At 41.9% G+C, this 11459-nt stretch overlaps 1 pseudogene; it reads left to right on the top strand.

Moving 5' to 3' along the window:
* The first annotated feature begins 8920 nt into the window (after nucleotides 1–8920).
* On the top strand, nucleotides 8921–10214 carry LOC111472219 (annotated as a pseudogene).
* The last annotated feature ends 1245 nt before the right edge of the window (nucleotides 10215–11459 follow it).

The following is an 11459-nucleotide window of genomic DNA, read 5'->3' as shown; positions in this document are numbered from 1 at the left end:
GATCGTGATAGGCTTGCAAAGCATATAGGCTACGCAACCTTGTTCACCGTAAAATCATAAGATCCTTGATTTCAAGGGAGTTTTCTTTACCAGACAGCTTACTGTTCCGGGAGAGCGAGAGATCTCATTGTCCGAGAAATGCTCTTTACTCTGGCGGGATCAGACTTTGAACAAGATAGCATCCCGTACTAAGAGAAGGTGACTTAGTCTACCCGAAGGAAAGTCAAGAGAGAAAGTGGGTACCGGCATGGTTAGAGGATTTGAACTAGCAGGATTGGTTTGGTGTTAGCAATTAGCATAAAGCGATTATGCGACAGCTTGAAGAAAACTTCAATTTGTCATCACCGTTGCATCCAACCTCGGTCTTTTTTGCACAACATAAGGGAGTTAGTTGAACCGATTTCAAAGGCTTGATAAAGCTTTGGCATGACGTACACGTGGGAAGTTTAGCAAGGAAGAAGAAGATGACGACAGATGTTTAGTGCTATGGTCTGATGGAGAACTCAGATGAGAATGTTGGAGGAACAGAACTCATTGTCTCGTTACGCTTCGATGATGCTACAGATCTTGAGTCAGAAAGATGAGGGGAAAATGGCCGGCGAGGTCACTTTCTTATTCGAAAAGGAATGCAACTAGTTACACTATCAGCTTACTTCTCCTAATGCCAACACCAAGAAGAAGGTCATTTACGCGCTTAACTTGCATTGGCAACGTCGGCCTATCTATATCCAACGTGAGAGACTAATTGCCTTAGTTAGAAGAGAAGGAAGGCATTCTCGAGACATAGCTTTCTAAGTAGAATCCGAAATCCCAGCGATTACCAGGTGACCCATTAACTAATCTTTCTGACAACTGCTAAGCTTCCTAGGTGCCGTGTGAAGCTGCTACCCGGAAAGACTAATCAATGGTTGACTCTTAAATGACACGTTGAAAGTCTTGTAAGGGAAGAAAAAGCGTTGTTATTCTCTAAAAAGAACCTTCCTTCTATACGAAGAGACTCTTCCTAGTTCATGCTACTTTAGAATACATCTACACTGAAGGAAATATTGAATTTCATTGTCCTTCCTGGCCATGAAAGAATACCCAAATATACCTGAAAGATCAGAAGTCAAACAATCAAGGTAGGGATTGTTGGCTTGGAACTCGAGCAGTCTCCCCTCATACACCGGGAAGGCTTCTAGCCTCTCTGCCTGAAGGAGCTTTTGGCAGTGAGTCGAAAGTCTTAGTGAGAAGCCCTCTCCAATCTAGGACTATTCCCACTCTTCTCTGAGTGCCAAAAAAACTTTGATAAGGTAGCGCTCAAAGTGAGAGCTCAGCGTACTATTATTCCTACCCTAATGTGTCAAGAAGAGAATAGGTAGTACAGGTCAGCAAGCAAGCATAGCTAGATCTAAGGTATCTGGATCAAAAGGTATATCCTACCCCACCAACCCTTCTTGTTCTTGGTTCTTTTGTGCTATCTTTCTATCCAATTTCTAGCGTTAATGTAGAAAAGGTGTAGAAAGAAGGATTATCAGATTTGATGAAGTTATTTAGCTTGAATCAATCTTTTCTCATTTTAAGGCCCTCTCTCTACCGAGCCTCTTGGGGTGCTTGTTGTGCTAGGGGTTGTATTCCCTAGAAGCCTCCAGGTATTCCCCGTGGGTGGGAAAAGACTTTCTAAATCTTCTTCTGATGCTCTGGATTACTAGATTTAGTTGTTGCTACTACACTCTTGAGAGACCTCTCTCAGGATATGCTGACAAGGCTGGAAAAGCTACTGACTATCCTGATTTTGATTCGTCAACGGATGCCAGAGAGGAAGCTATTGGGGGCAGAGGCAGGAATTCTCGTCTCAGGCGGAAAAAGAGAAGGAACTCAGTATGACCTTTAGCTCGTTGAAAGGAATTCGTAGCGACATTTACAGTGAAGTAGGATGCTTCGATTCTCTTTCAGTCGACTAAGTAAAGTGGCACATTCCAGCCTGTCAGTCTAAGGATTCCTCATCATCTTATCTGACGTGCTGGCTATCTTATCCTTCCTCCCATCTAGGGTGGCTGACTTTATCGGGTCTTTACAGTCGTGTGTAATAATGGGCTCTGAGTTCAGTTGTTAGCTAGAACGTCGAATCCGACCGGCTGGCTGGCTTCTTTCTCCCGCCCCTTCACCTCGGCTTCTTTCTCTTCTATTTGCTCCTACAAAAACTCATACAGTGTGTGTTTCTCTCCTACTCCTGAATGAACCTCTACAACTCTGGGTCTCCCAGCTTCGCTCAATCACCTGTCAGTCTCACTGCTCCTCTTCTTCTTTGTTGAAAATAGCTCAAAGACTAACACTCTGTCTTCGTCTTCTCTTTTCCTTTACCTTTCTAAAGACTAAGGGGAAAGAGTGAAGCAAGATTCCATGAGAGTTGACTCCTCTCCCTATTTATTTAAACACAGTGAAAGAAGGGAGACTAAAGTTCTCCTGTCCCTGATTGAACTGTAACCAAAGACTTCTATTAATTATCTTGAATCTTGCCTTCACTTTGTAAAAGATCAATACTTCTTCCTTCCTTATTAATGAGAGCATATTCTCTCTCTCCTTTCCCTGATTGAACTCCGGCCGGAACTTATGGATTCTTTCTCCTTCCCCTATTTATTTATTCAGACACGAGGTAAACTGAAATTCCATTTCCTGGCTGCCCGGACTATTACTAATTGAACCAGGTAAAGCATATGAAATTCATTCTCCTTAACAACTGGCTGGCTAGATGTTTGCTTCGCTCCTCTCCTTTATAGTCTCGTCGCTTCGCGCCTCTTCCTGACCTCTTCTCTTAATTATCTATCCTATTTATTCACTCTGTAAACTAAGAAAGACTGCCTGAAGGATGAATTCTAGTTTCCAAACTTGACTCCTCTCCCTCTCGATCGAGCTGTTTCACTCCTCTCTTCCTATTTCTTCTTTAACTGTAAACTCATGAACCTTCTTTCCCTCTGTCTTCGTCTGCGCTCCTGAACCGTAACCTAGTTATTCTTTAACTTCTCTTGCTTGATCCTTTCTTGGCGTCTTTCTTAGTTTACAGAAAAAGAGATGAATGAGAGTGGCTTCGCTCCTGCCCCTGACCCTCTATTGCCTGAACTACTGAACCTGTCCCATTCTTGCTTTCACTCCTCTCTCTATCTTTTGGGCTATTGAACTTTTGAACTCAGTAAAGCATATTCAATGAATGAGAGTGAACTCCTTTGATGATAGTCCCTATTTATTCTTTCACTCATTGTTATTCTTTCACTATTTTACGGTCTCGTAGCTTCGCTTATTCGCCTCTACACCTCGGGCTCATAGCTTCGCTCCTTCCCTTCACCTTTGACTGATTGAATGAGGTAAAGCAATTCATTCCATTGCCTTTTCTTTTCCTCTACTCTATCTATTCCCTTGCCTTCTTTTTTTCCCTCGAGGTTGTCTCATTCACCTGTCTATCGATTGAACCCATTCATTGCCTGAACTACTAAACAAACAAACACTATTTTGCAAGGGAAATAGGCTGGAGTAGGTTGAGTAAGCAAAAGGAGCCTCTGCATTCTCCTTCTCTCATGAACCAGATTGAACTGTAAACTAAGACTGGCCGAAAGATTCATTCTAATTTGTTTACGAACTGAACTCCGGAACCTATTTCTTCTTTCTCCTTTTTGTCTTCAGCTTTTCCTTCTTTCACTCTTTTCCTGTACTGTAAGAAAGATTAATTCTCGAACTTCTCTTTCTCCTTTCTGGAACTCTTTCTTTTACCCTCCTTCCTGTAAACACTCCTTTCCTTATTTATTCTCCTGACGAGGAATTCAAGACTCAAGAGAAAACCTTCCCTCTTCATTCTCCTTCCCCTGCCTGAACCTCTCTCGGTAAAGTGGCTTGGCTTCGCCCCCGAACCTGATGTCCCTTCCCTTCCCTTCCCTATTTATTCCTTCAAAGACAAGGTGGTAAAGCTGCTAATTCATTTACTCGACTGTAAAGACTCTCGATCGATGAATGAGACTGAACTGGACCCTTCTCTCTGTCTTCTCCTTTCGTTCTGTTCTATGGATTCTTTCTCCTGTCTGTCTGACAGAGCCTTTTCTATTTCCTTTGCTCGGTAAATTTGTGTTTGTTCGGTTCTTTCTCCTGAGCCTCCTCCTTTGTTCGGGGACTGATGAAACTCCTTTCTTTTCCTATTTTCCTATGGATTCTCTTTCTCTTCTCCTTATTAATGAGACAGATGGAACTCGGGTTTCATTATTCAAACACGACCAGTAACCAAGGGCAAGCCGAAACAGGCAAGAATGAGAGTGAGCTCCTTCATTTTTCTATTTATTCACTGTAACCTCCTGGCTTGGCTGTCCGTACTATTACTTCTGACCCTGATGTGGAACGAACTCCTTTTCTTCCTTTCCTATTTATTCACTGTAACCAGACTCACCTTCTTATGAATGAGACGAAACTGACTGACTATTCAATCCTGTAACTCAATCACCTTCTTTCTTTCTCCTATTGATTTTTTAACTATAAACTAAGACTCAACAAGAATGAGACGGATGGCACTCTGTTACTCTCCTGCCTGTAAACAAGGTCAAGCGGAAAGTAAGATTCATTCAGTCAGTAAGTCAAAAAGATCAGTGGTTGGTTGCCTGCCACGAGAGCTCATGACCCTCTCCCCCTCAGGTTGGAATCTTTTCTTTGCTTTTCTTTCCTCTTGCTTCTTTCACTCTGTAAAGCATGAATTGACTTCCCTGAATCTCTACCTATTTAGTAAGGAACAGTAAACAAAGACTCAAGAAAGATTAATGATACTGTCGGGACCTTTTCCTATCCTTTAGGTATGTCTCTTCTTATTCCTTTTGCTTTGATTTTCTTCTTCTTGCGCTGGGGTTGACCTATTCTTTCCTTGGGTAAATGGGTGGGTTCATTCAATAGCTAATGAATTTTCTCTCCTGTCTGTAAAGCCTTTCGCTCGATTCATGCTAGTTTAGGAACTGACCTCATGAACCTCGTCACCATTAATTCTCCTTCACTCCTTTCCCTTTGCTTCGCTCCCCTTATTGGTCTTACAAGCACTAAGAAAAAGTGAGTTCGTTCTTTCTTTCTTTGCACGGATAAAGAAGATGATAGTAACCCTGCATTGTACTGATTCACTCTACAACAATTTAACCTTTCGGGGATGTAAAGAGGTGTTTGTTTCTTTGGTTCTTTCTCCGATTCCTCTTCTATCTTTCACTGGGTAAACTCATTCACCTGTCGGTTGAACAATTCCATTGCCTGAACTACTGAAGGAACCAGGACGGGCTATTCTTCTTTCACTCTTTTAAGCTTTCTCCTGCCTGTAAGAAATATTAATGAGACAACCGAAACTAATTAACCTCTATTCCTGTCAGTGATTGTTCCTTATTCTTGAATAGTAAAGAAGGGAAACTGGAGATAAGAGTCATTCAATCCTGAACTACTGATGAACGAACCTTTGACTATCCGAGTTTACAGTGAAAGAAGAAATGAATTAGCTGCACTTTGTTTTGAAAGGCTCAACTCTCGGTAATCGGCAACTAGTAGTCTTTCTCCTGAGAACCAGAACCTGACGAGTAGGGAATGAAAAAGGAAGAATCAGTCCTTTACGGTACAGTAAATGAAAGAGATAGTGAAACCAGACCCTTTAAATTAGAGTCAATTCCTTGCAGCGACTAAACAGGAAGGCAAGAAAGAAAGAAGATGAAAGATTAATGAGACACTCTGAACCTGAACCTATTTATTCAAAAACTGTAACCAAGGGAAAGCCGAAATGAAACATGAATGAGACTCTACGGTAAAAGAAAAGAAGCAAGCTCCCGCCTGAACCTCTATTCCCTGAGCAGCTAAGCTCCGTAACTTGTATTACCTAAACCAGAACCTTTATCAATCTCCTTCACCTTTACAAAATTAATTGAAAGAAGAAGAGAATGAAAGACGGATTTGCTCATGAACCTGCGCCCTTGCCCCGATATTACCTGAACCTGACCCTCTCTTTCTCTTGCTTTCAAGACTCTTTCAAATGAAAGATCAACTCATGAACCGAAACCAGTATTCCCTCTGTTCCCTTCCCTTATTGAATGAAGGAGGTAAAACAAGCTATTTGAGGAACCTTTGACTTTATTCCCTTTACAGTTGAGCTACTTATTCTTCTTTCTCCTGCTACTGAACCGTAACCTGGCTTCTCTCCTGAACTTGTCCCTGATTTCACTTTAGTACTCTCCTGTAAGAAAGATTCATTCGTTCTCTTCTCCTTATGAATCAAGTCAAGACTCAACAATAATTATCCTTGCACTCTGGAACAGGAACAAAGAAAGAAGGGAGGAAGTGTTTCAAGGAAAGACGAAAGATTCATTCTTGATCTTCTTCTGAACCAGATAGATTGAACTCTTTCACTCAGGTTGAACTATTGGCCGGTCTCTTCTCTTTTCTTTCCTTTGATTCTGCTTTCAAGACTCATTAATTATCTATCCTTCACTCATTTTCTTATTTATTCTTGAACTTTAAAAGAGAAATACTCTCAATTAATTCTTGATTTAATCCTTCTTTCACTCTTGAACGAGGGTTGAACTATTCTTTCTCTTCCCCTGAACCTGAAAGTGTTGAAAGTCAATCCTCAAGATTCATTCTTGATCTGATCCTGAACCTTCTTTCACTCTTTTACTAGGTAAATATAATAGGTGTTTGATTGATACTAGGTAAATAGAATAGGTGTTTCATTGAACTCGGTCTCTTCTCTTTGCTTTTCTTTCCTCTCTTTTCTTTCACTCAGTAAATAGATAGTAGTAGTCTTTCTCCTGCCCCTTCTTGAACTCGGTAAATAGGCTTCTCTCCTGGACTTCTTTCACTCAGTTTGTTTTCTCCTTCACCTATTCTTTATGGTCTCAGAATTCCATTTCCTTCCCCTCGTAAACTCTCAGTCAAGTCAAGCTGCTTCGTTCCTCTTTGCTCCTTATCTACTCTAGTTCTATTCTATCTATCTAGTAAGGCTTTGATTTACCAGGTTCTGAATACTGCATTTCTGACTTAATGGATGCACTAATGGATGAGGGGTAGCGTGGGAAATTCCTGAATCTCGAGAGAACGTTGATCAATTTCAGGAAGAGATCGAGGATCCTGATCTTTGTCAACACAAGACTCGGAGCCCCCTGCTCAAACAAAAAGGCCTGAGGAATTGAAAATGCCTTTCAGATTTCTTCTTGTGGAGGGTAAAAGACTCATTTCTCATTCGAGATAGGGGGGAGCTATTGTGAAGCCGTCAGAGGAGGAAGCGGCAAATAGCTTCTACCAAGTTCCCCAACACTTAGCTTAGTAGCTCAACTCTTTCGACTGGCATGACGCTGCTGGATGCTTCTGATCAATAGGAAGAGGAGGAAAAAAAAGCTTATGATGAGCATCTATTTGAGTCGTTCATTTCCAAGATCTAATTCGAGTTTTTTCTTATGTAGTGGAAACATCTTACAATCTGATGTTTTACGCTTGAGGGAAGAAATGTTCTTGGTGGATGCAGGACCTGGGACTCCCTGAATTTGTATACAAGATGAGCCTACAGGATTGTCAATCAGCCGAGCCTCCAGGTTTGAGAATAAAGTAAACGAAGGGAATGAGAAAGAATCAATAGGTGAAAGAATAAATGGGTTTCGGTTCTGTAGCTTGACCTTCTATCCAGACGCTTGACTTACCTTGTTCAAGAGTGAAAGAAGGAAAAGAATAAATAGGTTCAGTAGTGATTGAGCTCAGCAGTGAGTCCGACAGGTTCAGGATTGAATGAATAAGGTAAATAGGGTCAGGTCATAGAGGTTCGATTCAGGAGAGAAGCCAAGGTTTAGGAAAGAGCTACTTTTCTTTTCTTTTACCTCCTTCAATCCAGGTCAAAGCCTCAATGTCAGAAGCAGGAATCTGAGAAAACAAGACCCCTACGTCTTTCTTGTAAACTAATTATTCGATTTGTAGATCCCAGCAAGGCTCGCACATCACTAAACCACCGAGGGATGTCTCTTGCAAAGAAGAATTCGTAGAGATTTTTCTAGAACCCTAGTCCAGCCTACCCGACTGATATAATCTAGAATCCACTCTCTGCCTTTACTTAAATTAGTAGTAGGCGAATAGTGACCCTATTTGTATGCGCATTCATAGGGCACGTTCCAAGATCTCCCGCAACGAGAACCTAAGACATGGTGGATTGATAGTAAGTTGAAAGAATAAATGGATAGATCATAGGTTGGTTGAATATTGAGTGTAGCTTAGGCTACGTCTTCTGTTTACGCGCTACTAAGCCAGCACACAGGATCTTAGACGGGTTTCGTCCCCTTTCTGGAACACCTTCTTACTAGCTAGTACGGTAAAAGTGTAATGCAAATAGACCGAAAAAAAGAAGAGTTCTTTATAGATGAGTTGTAGTCGATTCGCCCGTTATGCCTCGTCTCGAGCTTAGTCACTCGCGAGATTCGGATAGGGGGAAGTCTTTTCTGAAAAAACTCGCAGTTCTACCCCTAATATATATGATTGATTTTTGAGATACTAACTCTTTGGTTGGATCGGACAAGGAACTTCTATAAAGATCTTTCCACCCATTAATCATACTCAAAGTCGAAGTCACGGCCGACATGGAGGGCTCAGAAAAAGAACGAGAATCGGTGTCGTGGTGGTACTACGAGATGGCGATTTCTTGTAGTATAGAAGAATAGATCCGCAAACCTATTGATTGACCATAGATGCGACCGCTATCTAAGAGAATCTCAGTAGTTCTTCTATCGTTCAAGGGCAAGGGGAAAAGATGTAGCGGCTTGCCTAGATCTCGTATTTCCCACGTAGTCCGTCGGTCAAACCAAGGATTCTTTGATCAAAGTAATATAGAGATTCTTTTTCTTTTTCTGGTATGTAGGCGAGCTAGGAGCGCATCAATTGGGTCGAAAACTCAAATAGGATCATCATCATGGCCCTTTTCTTCTTTCTTTTGTTTGTGTCCGGCTTTATTAGTGAAAAAGAGGTGTGTGTGTGTGTGTTTTTTAAGGATTATCCGGGGGCTGCTGCTCTGGGGCATCCAATTCCTCTTCTTTCTTTTCCTGAGGATATCACATCGAGAGCTGCTTCTTCTTGTTCAGGGTTAGATCTTCCTCAGATTCCGAGAAATTGGTCAGAGGGCTACCCTCTTCTCGTCTCATAATTCCATTGCCTCTTCTCACCTCTCGAGATATATATATATATAGATATATAAACTCTTCCCCAAAGGAGAGCGGAAGCTCTATGATGAGTATGTCCTGCCTGGATACCCGAATTCATTCTCGTCCTAATCCACCATGGATTTTTCTCAATCTATAAAAACATTGATGGAGAGGAAAGAAAAGATAAAAGATTATGGATCGGAGAGGAACGAAGCTGCTTTACCGATAGGTAGAGGGCTCGTAATGATCTTCTCAAAGATCATAAGGTGCTGGGATGGATCCATAGGTTTTTGTGAAAGGGATGCCCCGTATCTGAGATGTGGCTTGCTGAAAAGAAAAAGCGAATTCCTCTATTTGATGTTGATTCATTTACACTTCCATTCTTTGTAGAGGAAGGCTAACTTCTTGCTGGCTGGGAGCTGTATGAGCGGTAACGTCCACGTACGGCTTTGTGAGAAGGGCGATGGACAGAAATGGCCTTGTTGTACTTCACTTTCATCTTCAATGGGGTCTGCTCTTTTTATTTTTATTTTTGGAGAGTATGACAATATGATCTTAATGAGGTGCGGGGCTTTGCATCTGAGATTCGTTGGGCTTCCCTCTTTTAGGGCCTGCGTCTCGGTATTTTTGTGCAATAAACCCCTCTGGCCAAAGACTAGTGGTAGGTCGTCCCACAGAGCTTTTTGAGAAGGGTAGCCTAGTGTGTAAGCACAACAATGAACCACGGCGAACCCTCAGACGACCTATCTAAGATTAGGGGTGAGATCCTCAGTAGTGGTGCCCCTTTCACTCTTTCACGGACTGATACATGTACCAAATGCTCATATAGGAAAGTTGACTCCTGGGTCTGGAACCTGGGGGGTTGCTCCGAGAAATCTCCTTTCTTTCTCGTCCACTCAAAGGGGTGCGGACACACGGATTACAGGTGACGGTTACAAGAATGGCGAGGAAGTGAATAGTACCCGACGAGATTCAGGGATGGATGTAGACCCATCGGGCAGGGATAATCATTCTGGTCCTAGGAGAGGTGGCGACCATTCTCAAGAACCAAAAAGACTGAGCTGAGGGTCCTTGATCTATCAATAGAGGAAGCAAAAAAGGGGCTTTGCTCCCCTTTACAATATGAAGAAAGAAAGAAGGGTCAAAGTTTAGACCACTCACACTAGTTCGACCTATAGAAAAGATCATGAAAGAGGCGATCAGGATGGTACTCGAATCCATTTATGTTCCCGAGTTTCCAGACACATCGCACTTCCACTCGGGGCGAGGCCGCCACTCGGCCCTAAGACGGATCAAAGAAGAGTGGAGAACCTCTCGCTGATTTTTGGAATTCGACATCAGGAAGTGTTTTCACACCATCGACTCATCTCAATCTTGAAGGAAGAGATCAATGATTCCAAGTTCTTTTACTTCATTCATCAAGGAACTGAAAGACTATATCTGGGCTAGCTTGATTCCACCCCAAGGGCTCAGGCACTGGTAGGGGTGTGAGCGTTAATACAGTTTCACACTATTCAACCAAAAAGAGTCTTAACAATAAGGAGACTATATAAAAATGATACAACAAGTAAAGAAGCAGAAATAAGTGCATAACGGTCAAAATGAGAATGAATGATAAGAGCAGTCTCCTCTTCATTTTCGGGCATTACAGAGGAATAGTTATAAAAAACTATATTAAAGGAAACACAACTTCTTCGTTGAGGTTTGTTGAAAGGTGTAATTCCACCGATATCAAAAATGGAAGACTCGTCTTGGTTAACAAGCTTCAACCATGTCTGATACCAACTGCAACAAAGACCCCATACTGAAAACCATTTGAAGTAATGTTAATGTGTGTGGCCTTTCCTGATCAAGTCTTGGATAAATTGGGTTGGGTCATATACAGTGCATCATCAAGACTGGGACGATCTCCACTGAGATTCAGTATTTCTTCAGATTCACAGGTAAAAGAGGTCAAATGCCCACTCTTGGTTTACTCACCGGCAACAGTGGTGCTTCTATCTCTAATCATCCTTGCAGCTTCCTTCACCGGCACTCACCTTTTTTGTCTGGGTGCAAAGCAAGACAAAATGATCTTTCACAATCAGTCAAGACTCAAGAAGAATGAGACTGAACAGTCAGTGATTGTTCACCTTTCACTCTTTGACTCTCCTGTAACCATTCCTTCTTCATGAGACGGATTGAACTGTAAACTCATTCACCTCTGCCTATTGTTTATTTCATTTCCAAAGTGAGGGTGGAACTGTTTGAGATGAAAAAAAAAAAAACAATTGAAGCTTTCTGTTTTTTTTTACTTTGCCCTTTGCATTG

Source organism: Cucurbita maxima, unplaced genomic scaffold, assembly GCF_002738345.1.
Source record: "Cucurbita maxima cultivar Rimu unplaced genomic scaffold, Cmax_1.0 Cma_Scf00068, whole genome shotgun sequence".
In the NCBI taxonomy this organism is placed as follows: domain Eukaryota; kingdom Viridiplantae; phylum Streptophyta; class Magnoliopsida; order Cucurbitales; family Cucurbitaceae; genus Cucurbita; species Cucurbita maxima.
Note: the sequence above shows the minus strand (reverse complement) of the source record. Positions and strands in the feature narration are given on the sequence as shown.